The sequence below is a fragment of the Macaca nemestrina genome, chromosome X (assembly GCF_043159975.1).
Source record: "Macaca nemestrina isolate mMacNem1 chromosome X, mMacNem.hap1, whole genome shotgun sequence".
NCBI classification, from domain to species: Eukaryota; Metazoa; Chordata; class Mammalia; order Primates; family Cercopithecidae; genus Macaca; species Macaca nemestrina.
Genome location: NC_092145.1, coordinates 82,305,919 through 82,321,107, shown reverse-complemented (window position 1 = coordinate 82,321,107; position 15,189 = coordinate 82,305,919). Strand labels below are relative to the sequence as shown.

At 39.5% G+C, this 15,189-nt stretch overlaps 1 protein-coding gene and 1 non-coding gene across 5 annotated transcripts in view; both read right to left on the bottom strand.

The window, feature by feature from the left end:
- The window catches only part of LOC105464741 (histone deacetylase 8), a 275,966-nt gene that overhangs the window by 66,078 nt on the left and 194,699 nt on the right, over nucleotides 1-15,189 (bottom strand). The window lies entirely within an intron of this gene.
- LOC112423652 (U2 spliceosomal RNA) lies at nucleotides 5,421-5,611 on the bottom strand. The gene has a single exon (XR_003014124.1). It is a non-coding gene; the product is annotated as a U2 spliceosomal RNA (small nuclear RNA).

Genomic DNA, 15,189 nt, shown 5'->3' with positions numbered 1-15,189 from the left:
AACGCATGGAGCCTGACCTGGCCAGGGCTCCCACAGAAGCTCTGGCTCAGCATCACAGCTTCTAGTTCTGTTTCCGGTTCTGCTAATGATGAACCCGATGACTTTGGACATATCAGCTCATTTCACATTCCCTGTCATCATAGAGGGAGAATAATGAAAATGTTGCATGGAATGAATCAATGAGAAGCTTGACTGAGATCCTGGTGGACGGGGGAAACAGTGGTTGATGCTGGCAGAGCCTTCAGGGTTTTGTCGTTTTGGTTGTTTCTGCTGTTTGTTAAGTGCAAATCACTCTGCCTTAAGCCCAGGTGTGCAGTCTATTGAGAGGAAGGGCAGACAGGCAGGCAGGCAGGCAGGCATGCACCTCCGAACTGGGCTGCAGCAGAGCCAGTGCAGGTGGCAGTGGACAGGACTGGACGGGACAGGATGGGATGCTCAGATGCAGGCCGGCCAACAGCTGGTCTTGTGCTCCCCAGTAGGGACCACGAGCAACAAGCTCTAAAAGCTGTGCCTACTGGAGCAATTTAGTATTGAAATACAATAAAACTAATGGCAAAGTCGATTTGACACATCTTTAATGATACACATAATGATTATTGTGCTGTACTGTAATTAGGCATAATGATAAGCAGCTCCTAAGAATGACTGTAATTACGATGACATTTACACAGCTGAACCAAATATTTCTGAGGTCAGCCAGGATGGAGGTGGGGATTAGGGGTGGTTGGACAGGAGGCAGAGCACAAACTTGGTTGCAAGGCATTTCTCTGGTTCTCCTTGTCTCCCCACTCCACCCCAAGGTGACAGTCCCTCCACCCCTTATTGGGGAACAGAAAAAAGATCTGATGAGGGACCTGGGGCCTGAATGGCTAGTTCCTTTCTCCAGCCAGGGAGAGGCTATCCTGAAGCTCCTAGGGTTAGGGAATCTGGGATGTCCAGAGGGGCTTCAAGCTGATTAGTCCCCACTTTTCCATAAGGCCTGAAATTCTATCAAGTAGCCTTAAACCTAACAAGTATATGCCTAAAGTATGGGCCTTCTTTGGAGCCTGATTTGAACAAATCCATGTAAGGGATATTTTGGGGACAACTGGGTAAAATGTAACAGAGATTGGTATTAGATGGGTTCTCTAGAGAAACAGAACTAATGGAATATATATATATATATGAGGGCTTTTTTTTGAGACGAAGTTTCACTCTGTCGCTCAGGCTGGAGTGCAGTGGCACGATCTCGGTTCACTGCAACCTCCCAGTGGCACAATCTCGGTTCACTGCAACCTCCCATATTCACTGCAACCTCCCATGTGTATACACACACACACACACACACACATATACTTTAACATAATCTTGACTTATTTCTCCCTTCCTACACCTGACGAATCCACATTCCTTTTTGGGAACATTCTCCAGGTACCACTTCCTCCAGGAAGTGTTCACAGGTCCTTCCTTCTTCCTACCTCCACACTATCCCCTGCTTGGGTCTTCTCTGCTTCCACAGCACCCTTGCATAATCTCCACTACAGCACTTATCACTGTGGATTATAAATGTCTTCCCGACTAGACATTGAGCTCTTTCAGGTTAGATAGTATGTCTTTTTTATCTCTATATAGCACAGGGCCTAGAACACAGTAGGGATCCTGTACATGCTTGATAAACACATGAATGAATGGATAGACGAAAGAATGAATATATTCTCTAGCAGAACATCAGAGACTTGGGAAGCATCCTCACCCTAAATCAAACACTGAGGAAGTAGAGTTTTTAGTATGTGCTTAGATACCAAAAGGAGAAAGGAGATCTGTATCCTTTGTTTTAAACTCTATGATGATGATGATGATGTTGATGATAACTGACATTCAACATTTATTGCATAGACTTATGAGCACAACTGCCTGGGTTTTAATTTTAGCTGTACCATTTGCTAGCATGTAATTTTGGGCAAATTACATAATTTTTTTTGTACCTTAGTTTCCTCATCTGGAAAATGAGGATGATAATAATACTATGTATTAAATGAAATAATGTTCTGCAAAGCACTTAGAATAGTACCTGTAGTGCAGTAAATACTGTATAAGGATTTGCTATTATTTATTACAATGAGTCAGCGACTGTGTTAAATCCTTCAGTTATTCATTCATGTATATTGAGAGCCTGCCAGTTCTAGGCCCTGGAGATAGCGTGCCTTCATGGAGCTTATATTTGACCTAACTCCACCCTCACACAATACAAGGGAGACACTATACATATCCCCAACATATAAAAAAGAAAAGTGAGGCTTAAAGCTATTAAGTGACTTGTCCAAGGTCATAGAGCTCCTAAGTTGAAAATTAGGATTCTAACTCTGATCTGTGTGACTCCAAAACTCATTGCTTTAGACCAGGAGTTGACAAACTATGGCCCATGAGCCAAATCTGTCCCTCTGCCTTTTTTTTTTCCTTGAGATATAATTTACCCTTTTAGAGTGCATTGTTTAGTATATTCACAAGTAGCATATTTACAAAGTTGTGCAACCAATATCTAATTCCAGAACATTTTCATCACCCATGAAGGAAATCCCATATCCATTGAGCATTCACTTCTTGTTCCCCTATTCCCTGGCAACCAGTAATCTACTTTCTGTCTTTACGGATTTTCATATTCTGGACATTTCATACAAATGGAATAATAGAATATGTGGCCTTTTATGTCTTTCTTTCACTTAGCATAATGTTTTCAAGGTTCATCCATATTGTAGTATGCATCAGTAATTTGTTCTTTTTATGGCTGAATTCCATTGTATAGATACACATTTTGTTTATCCATTTATCAGTTGATGGACATTTGGGTTGTTTCCCAGTTTTTGGCTATTATGAATAATGCTGCTATGGAAATCTGTGTACACATTCTTGTGTGAACATATGTGGTTATATACCTAGGAATAAAATTTGTGGGTCATTTGGTAACTCTATTAAACTTTTTAGGGATCTGCCGTGTTGTTTTCCCAAGTGGCTGCACCATTTTATATTTCCACCAGCAATGTATGAGGGTTCCTATTTCTCTGCATTGTTGCCAACATTTGCTATTATCCATCTTTTTTATTATTGTCATCCTAGTAGGAGTGAAGTGATATTTCATAGTGGTTTGGGATTTGCATTTCCCTAATGACTAATGATGTCAGGCATTTCCTCATATATTTATTGACCAGTTATATATCTTCTTTGGAGAAATGTCTATGTGTATCCTTTGATCATTTTAAAACTGGGTTATTTTGCCATTATTATTTAGAGATTGGGTTTCACTCTGTCACCCAGGCTGGAGTGCAGTGGTACAATCAGCTCACTGCAGCCTCAAACTGCTGGGCTCAAGCAGTCCTCCCGCCTCAGCCTCCCAAGTAGCTAAAACTACAGGTGCCCACTGACATGCCTGCCTAATTTTTTAAAAAAGTTTTTGTAGAGATGGGGATCTTGCTATGTTGCCCAGGCTGGTCTTTAACTCCTGGGCTCAAGTGATCCTCCTGCCTTGGCCTCCCAAAGTGCTGGGGTTATAGGCGTGAGCCACTGTGCCCAGCCTGTTGTGATTTCTTTATCTGGTTTTGGCATAAAGGTAGAACTGGCCTCATAGTTGGGAAGTTTTATTTGTCAGGGTTCTCCAGAGAAAAAGAACAAATAGGAGATCTCTCTCTCTCTCTCTCGCTCTCTAGATATACATGTAAAAATAAATATCTAGATAAATAAATCTATCATTTATCTATATAAAATAGATTTATTGTGAGGAACTGGCTCATGAAATTATGGAGGCTGAGAAGACTTTTGACCTGCCATCTGCAAAATGGAGTCCAAGGACAGCTGGTTGTATAGCTCTAGTCTGAGTCTGAGGACTTGAGAACCAGGAGAAATGATGGTGTAAGTTCTACTCCAAGTCCAAAGGCCTGAGAACCAGAGGGCTGATGGTGTAAATCCCAGTCCTAGGGCAGGAGAAAACTGAAATCTTAGCTCAAGCAGTCAGTCATTGAGAGATGGGAGGGGAGGAGTGGGGAGGGAAGGGACGGGAGGGAAGAGAAGGGAAGGGAGGAAGAGAGGGAGATAATTCTTCCTTCACCTTTTTGTTCTATTCAGGCCCTCAACACATTAGATGATGCCAACCCATACTAAGAAGGAAAATCTTCTTGATTTAGTCTCCTAATCCAAATGGTAATCTCTTCTGGAAACACCCTCACACATACAATCAGAAATAATATTTAACCAGGTATCTGAGCATTTTTGTGGCCCAATAAAGTTGACAAATAAATTCAACCATTATTGGTATCAATCAGAATTAACTAGTGAAACCATATGTGCCTGGGGTTTTCTTTGTGGGAATTCAAAAAATTATTAATTCAATCTCTTTTACTTGGTTTAGGTCTATTCAGATATTCCATTCCATTTTTTCTTGTTAGTTTTGGTATTGTGTGTCTTTCTAGGAATATTTTCATTACATCTAGGTTATAAAATTTGTTGGCACACAGTTGCTCATAGTATTCCTTTATGCTTTTTTTTTTTTTTTTTTTTTTTTTTTGAGACAAGGTCTCACCATGTTGCCCAGGCTAGTCTCGAACTCTTGGGCTCAAGCGATCCTCATGCCTTGGCCTCCCAAAGTTCTGGGATCACAGGTGTGAGACGCTGTGCCTGGCTCTTTATACTCCTTTTTATTTCTCTAAGGTGGGTAGTAATATCTCCACTATCATTCCTGATTTTCATAATTTGAGACATCTTTTTCTTAAGTATACCTGAAGTTTTGTAATTTTGCTGAGCTTTGCCAAGAACCAACTTTTGATTTCACCAAATTTCTCTATTGTTTTTCTATTCTTTATTTCAGTTCTTCTTGCTCTAATTTTTATTTTTAATTTATTTAGTTTTTTGAGACAGAGTTTTGCTCTGTCACCCAGAGCTGGAGTGCAGTGGTGCAATCTCGGCTCACTGCAACCTCCATCTCCAGGGTTCAAGTGATTCTCCTGCCTCAGCCTCCTGAGTAGCTGGGACTACAGGAGCACACCACCATGTCCGGCTAATTTTTTTATTTTTAGCAGAGACAGGGTTTCACCATGTTGGCCAGGCTCGTCTCGAACTCCTGACTTCAGGTGATCCACCCGCGTTGGTCTCCCAAAGTGCTGGGATTATAGGTGTGAGCCATCATGCCCCACCTAATTTTTATTATTTCTTTTCCTCTGCTTGCTTTGGGTTTAGTTTGCTCTTCTCTATTTTCTTAAGATGAAAGATTAAGTTATTAATTTGTAATCTTTCTTACTGTTAAGCAGGCCTTTGCAGTTACAAATTTCCCTCTAAGTACTGCATTCATTGCACTCCATAAGTTTTGGCATGTTTTGTTTTTGTTTTCATTCATCTCAGAGTATTTTCAAACTTCCTTTGTGATTTCTTTTCTTTTCTTTATTTATTTTTATTGGGAGGGGTGCACCATTTCTGGAGGTACTGCAATACCAGGTTGATGCATGGAGTGGAGGAAACTGGTTCTTATTCCATCTCCCTGCTCCAAAAATCCATTTAATATATTGTCCTCAGATAGAGGATGTATCAGTTATTAAACTGATAAGGACAGATACTACACTTGAACTTAGCCAAAAGGCCATGAAGCAACGTGATTTCTTATTCAACCTATTTGTATTAGGAGTGTGCTGTTTAATTTCCACATATTTATGAATTCCCCAAATCTCCTTCTTTTATTGATTTCTAATTTCATTCCTTTCCATCAAATTTAATTCTAAAGTACTTTGTATGATTTCAATCCTTTTAAATTTACTGAGACTTGTTTTGTAATCTAACTTATGTTCTGTCCTAGAAAATGTTCCATGTGCACTTGAGAAGAATGTATATTCTGCTCTAGTTGGTTTATCATGTTGTCCAAATCTATTTCCTTGTTGATCTTCTCTCTAGCTGTTCTATTTATTATTGAAAATGGGGTATTGACTTCTCCAACTATTATTGTTAAATTTCTTATTTCTCTTTTTCACTTCTTTAGTTTTTGTTGCATATATTTTGGTGCTCTGTAGTTAGGTGACATATATTTATAATTTTGTCTATTAGTATAGCCACACCAGCTCTCTTTTGGTTACCGTATGCATGCTATATCTTTTGCCATCCTTTTACTTCCAACCTACGCGTGTCTTTGAATTTAAAGTATTTCTTTTATGAATAACATATAGTTGAATTATGTTTTTAAAATCCATTTGACCAATCTCTAATTTTGAATTGGAGTGTTTAATCATTTACAGTTAATATAATTACTGATAAGGCATAGCATAGTCTATGTATGCCACATTGCTACTTGTTCTCCATGTCTTAGGCGTTTTTGTTCCTTGATTCATTCCTCCATTACTGCATTCCTTTTTTATTAAATAGATATCTTCCAGTGTACCATTTTAATTTTCTTGTTAGTTTACATATATAAAAATGTATTATATATATATAAATATGTGTATATATGTGTGTGTGTGTGTGTGTGTGTGTGTGTATATATGTATATGTATATTTATTTTCTTAGTGGTTGCCTGAGTATTATAATTAACATCTTAACTTTTAACAATACAGTTTGGATTAATATCAACTTAATTTCAATAGTATATGTTATGGTTTGGATATGGTTTGTTCGTCCCCACCAAAACTCATTTAAAACTTGATCCCCAGTGTGGCAGTGTTGGGAGGTGGGCCTAGTTGGAGTTGTTTGGGTCATGAGAGAAGATTTTTCATGAATGGCTTGGTGCGGTTCTCATGGTAGTGAGTTCTCACTCTGGCAAAACTGGATTAGTTCTTGCAGAAATGGATTAGTTCCTGCAAGAGTGGGTTGTTATAAAGCCAGGGTGCTCCTCAGATTTTGCCTCTTTGCATGTGCCTTCCTACTCTTTGACCTTTTGCCATGTTGTGACACAGGACAAAAGCCCTTACCAGAGGCCAAGTTAATGCCAGCACCATGCTTCTTGAACTTCCTAGCCTCCAGAACCATGAGTTAAATAAACCTCTTTTATTTATAAATTACCCAGCCTGAGGTATTCTGTTATAGCAACACAAAATGGCCTAAGTACATAAATACTTTGTTCCCATATAGCTCCATTTTCATGCCTCTCCTTTGCGTTGTTATTGTCACACAAATTATATCTTCATGCATTGTGCACTTATCAAAGTGGATTTATTGCTTTATGCAGCTGTGTTTTAAATCATATATAGAAGAAAAGAGTTACAAAGAAAAATATATTTGTACTTTGATATTTACTTATGTAGTGAATCTTACTGGTGGTCTTTATTTCTTTATGTGGATTCAAGTTGCTGTCTAGTGTCCTTTCATTTCAGCCTTAAGGATTCCCTTCAGTTTTTTTTTTTTTTTTTTTTTTTTTTGAGATTGGTCTTGTCGCCCAGGCTGGAGTGCAATGGCACAATCTCGGATCATAGCAACCTCTACCTCCAGGGTTCAAGCAATTCTCCTGCCTGAGCCTCCCGAGTAGCTGGGATTACAGGCACCCACCACCATTCCTGGCTAATTTTTGTATTTTTAGTAGAGACGGGGTTTCGCCATGTTGGCCAGCCTGGTTTTGAACTCCTGACCTCAGGTGATCGGCCCGCCTCGACCTCCCAAAGTGCTGTGATTACAGCCACTATGCCCAGCCACCATTTAGTTATTTTTATTTTTATTTTTTTTAATTTTTATTTTATTTTATTTTTTTTGAGACGGAGTCTCGCTCTGTAGCCCAGGCTGGAGTGCAGTGGCCGGATCTCAGCTCACTGCAAGCTCCGCCTCCCGGGTTCACACCATTCTCCGGCCTCAGCCTCCCGAGTAGCTGGGACTACAGGCGCCTGCCACCTCGCCCGGCTAGTTTTTTGTATTTCTTAGTAGAGACGGGGTTTCACCGTGTTAGCCAGGATGGTCTCGATCTCCTGACCTCGTGATCCGCCCGTCTCGGCCTCCCAAAGTGCTGGGATTACAGGCTTGAGCCACCGCGCCCGGCCAGTTATTTTTAATATAATTTCTATTTATTGATATTCTTTATTTGGTGAGACATGTCATACATTCCTTTAAATTTTGGTACATATTTAAAATAACTAATTTAAAGTCTTTGTCTAGTAATTCCAATGTTTGGAGATCCTCAGTGACAGTTTATGTTGATATTTTTTCCTATGTACTCACCATTTCTTGTTTCTTTGCATATCTTACAACTTTTGTTAAAAATTGAACGTTTAAAATTATATGTGGTAACTCTGGAAAACAAATTCTCCCTCTTCCCAGAGTTTTGTTGTTGTTGCTGCTGTGTTTATTTGTTTAGTGTTTTTTTTTTTTTTTTTTTTTTTTGAGATGGAGTCTCACTCTGTCACCCAGGCTGGAGTGCAGTGGCATGATCTCGGCTCACTACAACCTCCACTTTCTGGGTTCAAGAGATTCTCCTGCCTCAGCCTCCCAAGTAGCTAGGATTACAGGCATGTGCCATGATGCCCGGCTAATTTTCTTTTGTATTTTCAGTAGAGACGGGGTTTTGCCATGTTGGCTAGGCTGGTCTCAAACTCCTGACCTCAAGTGATCCACCTGCCTCGGCCTTTCAAAGTGCTGGGATTACAGCCATGAGCCACCACACCTGGCCTGTTTAGTGGCTTTTCTAAATTAATTCTGCAAAGTCTGGATTCTTTGTCATGTGGAGTCACAGAAGTCTCTGCTTGCTTAGCTTAGTGGTCAGCTAACGATTGTACAGAGATTTGCTTAAATTCATGGAGCCAGTAAGTCTCCCAGTCTTTACCAAGGTGCTCTGTGTGTGTGTTGGGGGCATGCCCTCAACATTCTGTCAGTTAACAACTTTGCCTTAGCACTTCACTTGTACAGAGCTTGAAGTTCAGCCATAGGTGAGAACTTTGGCCTTTCTCAGGTGTTTTCTGAGCATGTGCACAGCCTTGGGAATGCATATCATCCTGTGCATATGCACAGCCTTTTAGATTCCCAGGAATTTGTTGGAGCTTTTCTAAGCCCCATATGGACACCTCATTCCCCAGCAGTTACTTTTAAGCTTTTTGGTTAGCTTAATGTTCACCACAACTGTTGTCTATTACCATAGGCAGCTGTAAAGTTAATCATTTGTCTCTAATTATTTTTGACAAATACCCCAAGGAAAAAGTTTTTCACACTGAGCACACTCTTGAATCATGCCTAATAAAAAAAGCCTTGCAAGTGGGGTCTTCCAAGGAACCGCTAGACAGGCCAAATATTAATTCTTCAGAAATGAGGCTTGGAAGGAGCTCCAACATTCTACTCCATGTTCTGTTCCCTCTGGTGGCTGCCAGGCTGCTGGTTTTCACCATGATTGTAGGCTGTTGGTTTTCAAGGCTACCATTTCTACCTGTTTTTGTAAATCAAGTTTTATTGGAACACAACCAACACTCATTCATTTACATACTGTCTATGGCTGCTTTTGTGTACAACAGCAGAATTGAGTAGTTGGGAGTAGTTGGGACAGAAATCATATGGTCTGAAAAGCGTAAAATATTTATGGCCTAGCCCTTTATTCTAAAAGTTTGCTGCTCCTACTCTAGACCAGTGCTGTTTAGTAGAAATATAATGTGAGCCACATATATAATTAAAAATATTTTGAGTAGTCACATTAAAAAATTTTTAAAAGTGAAATTATTTTTAAGAATATTTTATTTAACCTAACATATTCAAAATATTATCAATTTGGCATATAACCAATATAAAATTACTAATAAGATATTTCACATTTTCTTCTAAGTCTTTAAAATCTGGTGTGTACTGAAAATTTACAGCACATCTCAATTTGGACTAGCCACATTTCAAATGCTTACTAATCACTAGTGGCTACTGGTTACCATATTGGATAGCATAGCTCTAGATTCTTGGTGCTCAAAATGTGGTACCTGGTTTGGCAACATTGTATCACGCAGGAGCTTGCAAGAATGGCACAATCTCAAGCTTCAGCCTGGAGGAACTGAATCGGAATTTGCATTTAACAAGCTCTAGGTAATTCATATGCATATTAAAGTTTGAGAAGTAGAGCTCTATACCATTTTGCTATACTACCTGCCTTTGGGATAAAGACCCAGTACACACAAGGTATTACTCTAATATAAAATATAACCCTCTGGTTATCATTCTATCATAGATCTTGGTGGAATTGTCTGAAAATGAATTAACTAAGATGACAGTGCGCTAGGTGCTATGCTAGGCACTGTGGGGTTTGCTGAGCTGAAAAGGACATGGTCTCTTCTTTCAGGGAACTCACAACTGCCCAAGGATGCCTGGAGAATAATACTCTGCATACGAAATCCAATCTTCTGCACTAAAATCCTCTAAACAACTTTTCCATCTCTAATGTAAATGTGGCAACCAGGCACTGGATTACTCAAGCAGGCATTCAACTCAAGAGGTTCATGGGACAGAAACAAAACAGTTTCACTCAATTTGAAATTGGCTCACGGCAACGGTCTGAAGCAAACACTCAAGCTTTAGGATATGAACTCAATGGGTCATTCTGAAAGGGTAGCAACCCTGTGTTTGTATAACAGGAAAGTTATAACATTCATCATGCTCGGATTCAGGAACTGTGCACTCAAGTCAAGAGAAATCTGACAGTCTGATTTCCAGGTTCCAGTGACTTGGAATAGAAATTCCTATTTAAAGCAAAGAAAATAAGAAATGAGGAAGTGCCAGTCCTTGTTTCTCTGTGTAGGTGTTGACAAGCTATTAAATCATTAGGCTGTCCCTTGCCAGAAGCAGCAGAATAAATCTTGGAAGTTGACAAATGGTCAGCAGCTCTGTGTGTGCCTGCACAGTCAGAAGCACACACAAAGGGCACACTGTTTCCCTTGGTTTATCTCCTGGCTGTGTAAATATTTCATCTGACATTTGGATTGGATTCTGAGCTAGTTTCCCACCAAGCTGATGGTTTTTTAATCTGCTTTCATCAGCCTACAATAAACTGTCTAACCTGTCTGCACAGCGCAGTGTACTCTGCCCACTGGCAAACAGAACAAATGGAACCAGGAGATCCTGACATACTTTTTCAGATGTCTGAAGACGAGGAATTGCACCCAAGCTCTGCCCAAGCCAGAAACACAAGCTATGAGGCACTTGCCTCATCCTGTTATACCAGCACCCAAGAGCCCTTCCTAGACTAGACCAGTGCCAGCAGGAGGTCACAACACATAACTTGGGCCTGCCATCCTATTAAGACAGATCTTTGGCTCAGCACAAATATGCCACTGCCAAAGATGAGGGTGGCTGTAATCTCATTCACTCTAGGTTGTATTCATGCTGGCTTCCTTTCAATTTCAGATGAGTTCCTTCAGTTGTCCAAAATGTAGGAAATGCTGTGATAACCCAAACCACAAATTACTGGCTCAGAAAGCTCCTATGCAGTAATAAAAATAAAGGAAGTACTGATACATGCTACAACATGGACGACCCTTTAAAACATTTGGTTAAATGAAAGAAGCCAGTGATAAAAGAGCACATATTGTAGGACTCCATTCATATGAAATGTTCAGAATAGCAAATCTATAGAGGCAGAAAGTAGATTGGTTGTTGCCAGGGGGTAGGGGAGGAGGAGATTGATTGCTAGTGAGCATGGGATTTCTTTTAGGGGGAATAATAATGTACCAGAATTAGGTAGTGGTAATGGTTGCATAACTTTGTGAATATACTAAAACCACCGAATTGCACACTTTAAATGGGTGAATTTTGTGATATGAGAATTACATCTTGCTAAAGCTGTTTAAAAACACTTGAGTTATTAGATGATTTTTCCTTCTCCCCCTTAAAAAGCTCCCATAGATCAATCTTCTCAGCCTTGTTATTTTGTATTCTACTTATAGGAGAAGGATGTAAAAGAAAGGCATACAAGCTGGTACTAGGAAAGCTACAGGATCAGAAGGGGCTACCCAGTCTACTGCTACAGTCCTCTATCATTATCATTCATTCACTTATCCATTCATTGAAAGTCTGCTATGTATTAGGCACTGCGGATACAGCATTAAGAAACTCTGCTCTATTAGGAGCTTATGATAATGATGTTTCTAACATTGACCCTGAGACCCCCAGATTCATGAATTGCCTTCTGAATCATCAAAGGTTAAAATGTATAATTGCATTAATTATACAGTGCTATTTGTATGCCGGTTATTTTGAAATTGGGCATTCATGGATTTATGGATGATACACCTCTCTAAAGGTTTCTATACTTGAGGTATAAACTATATTGGATAATTTATACTAATAGTAGAGCAAAATATTTAAAGAACAAGGCAGAATACAAACTTACTGTTTCCCCAAGGAAGTTTCCCCAAGATGTTGTAAGCAAGAATTCTTGACAAAAATAGCCAAACCATGTACTTCGAGGTTTCCTTCTTCACAAAGAATTGCTTTTGTGAATCCACAGGCTTTATTAAGAGGTAGCCTTGGCCGGGCACAGTGGCTCATGCCTGTAATCCCAGCATTTTGGGAGGCTGAGGTGGGAGGATCACGAGGTCAGGAGATCGAGACCATCCTGGCTAACACAGTGAAACCCTAACTCTACTAAAAATACAAAAAATTAGCTGAGTATGGTGGTGGGTGCCTGTAGTCCCAGCTACTCGGGAGGCTGAGGCAGGAGAATGGTGTGAACCCGGGAGGCGGAGCTTGCAGTGAGCTGAGATCGCGCCACTGCACTCCAGCCTGGGCCACAGAGCAAGACTCTGTCTAAAAATAAATAAATAAATAAATAAATAAATAAATAAATAAATAAATAAAAGAGGTAGCCTTTTTCTCTTTGTCTCAGTGTAAAGACATATATCTGCTGGTATACTTCTGGCATCAGAATGGGGAAAGCTGGCACAAAGAAACTCAATTGTTCATTTCTTCAGGCAGTGTGTTAGATGGAGAAATATAATAACATTTGATCTTTGGAGTCAGGGAGGCCTAAGTTCACATCCTAGCTCACATTTTAAATTCAGGCCTGCATCATCTCTTAACAGTTTCTGAGTTGCTCTTCCTATCTCCAGTCATGTGCCTCTCAAATTCATCCTTTACACAGCAGCCTAAGTAAACTCAAAAATACAAATCGGATCTTGTCACTCCCTTACTGTAAATATTTTAGGGACACCACAACTTTGGTAGGAGGGTCTAAGCTATTGAGCATGACTAATAAAGAGTTGGCTCCACAGTTTGGCCTTCAAACACCTCTCTAGCTGCATCTCTTACCATTTTCCACCTTACAATTTTTACACAATTGTTTGTAGTTGCACACAGACAGAAACCCACATGCACCCACTCTACTCAGGCTGTTATGCTCTCCTGGAGTCACTTTCCACCCTTTTGTGCCTGGTTAACTTTTGAATCATTCTTGCATTGGGGTGGGGGGATACAACATAGCTGGTAAGAGGATAGACTCTAGAGCCAGACACCAAGGCAAATAAGGGCCCCAGTTTAGTCTGCCTGCCCTAACTTTGGAAGCTAGATTAAAGGTAGTTGAGGAGATACTGACAATAATTGCAAAAAGTCTGTTACATTCTAGCATAAACGACTTTAAAACCATTGTATTGAAAAAGTTTGAGTAAGTAATATATGTATTTAGTTAAAAATTCCAAAGGCAGAAAAGGATATTTTGTAAAAGATGAAGTCCTTGCTATGTCCTAGATACCCAGTTCCCTTGCCGGTGTTTTTGTAACTCTTTCAAGAGACAGACAGCATATGTAAGCATAAAAATATCATTTTAATACAATAAGAAAACACATTGTACACAGTGTCCTGTAATTCCCTTTTCATTCAGATACCTTATCTTGGAGATTCTTTCACATGTATTATATGTAGCCAATCTTCTACTGGAAAACATTTACATTGTTTTTCAACTTTTACAAAGCTATTTCTTAGGACTTCTTTTACTATTCTTGCAGAGCTCCTGCTCACCAGAAAGAAAATTCTTTCTTTCTTTTTTTAAAAAAAATCTCAGTTACTTTACTTTCTTTTCCATTAAAAATTGCATTTATTGCGATTTTGTTTTTTATTTACAAAGTTAATACGTTTCACTTGTAGGAAACTTGGAAAAGGCTGGGTGCAGTGGCTCATGCCTGTAATCCCAGCACTTTGGGAGGCTGAGGCAGGAGGATCACTTGAGGTCACCAGTTTTAGATCACCTGGGCACCATAGCAAGATCTTGTCTCTACAAACAATTAAAAAATTAACCAGGCATGGTGGTACATGACTGTAGTCTCATCTGCTTGGGAGGCTGAGGCAAGAGGATAACTTGAGCCCAGGAGGTCAAGGCTACAGTGAGTTATGATCACGCCACTGCACCCCAACCTGTCTGCAGAGTAAGACCTCATCTCAAAACCAAAAACCAAAAAACAAGCAAACAAAAAACTTGGAAAATAAAAAAGCACAAAGAAAAAAGATCACTCATATTTCCAATACTGGTTAACATTTTGATGAATGTCTTTCTAGTATTTTTTATATTCACATATCTACACTTTACAAAAAGGTCTGCTCTCAAATTTGAGGGGGAAATATGTGATGAGACATAGTAAAGAAGAATAATAGCTTACCATGTTTTGGTCAGTAGCGTACCTTAAATGCATTATCCCATTTAATCCACACAACAACCCTATGAAATATATACCTTTCTCCTCATTTTACAGGTAGGGAAACTGAGGCACAAAGAATTGCTGAGTCACACAGTTTGGGGAATAACACAGCTGGGATTTGAAGTTAGATATATCAGACCCCAAGTCACACTCTTACTTGCTGTATTCCACTGACTCTGCCAGGTCCCCAGTGTCTAGTAAAATTGAAAAGGCACAGACCCCATGATCCAGCAATTCCATTTGCAAGTCTGTGTTCTACAGAAACTTGCACATGTGCCCAAGGACCAAGTGTAAGAATGCTCATTGCAATGGACTGTGGTGGCAAAAAATTAGGACCAATCCAAATGTCCATAAAGATGTGGATGGTTAAATAAAACACAGAATATCCACAGGATGAGATACTATAAAGCAGTTTAATGGCCTGAAATGGATGTATGTGGGCAGATCTTAGAAACAACATTGCATGTTTCTTCACTGAATAAAATGATGAAAGGAGAAAAAATATTGAATGAAAAAAGCAGATTGCAAAACAATATGTACAGTATGGTACTATTTGTCCCAATTAAAAAAAAATCATTGCCTGCAAATTCCACATCTTGTTTCTGATCACGG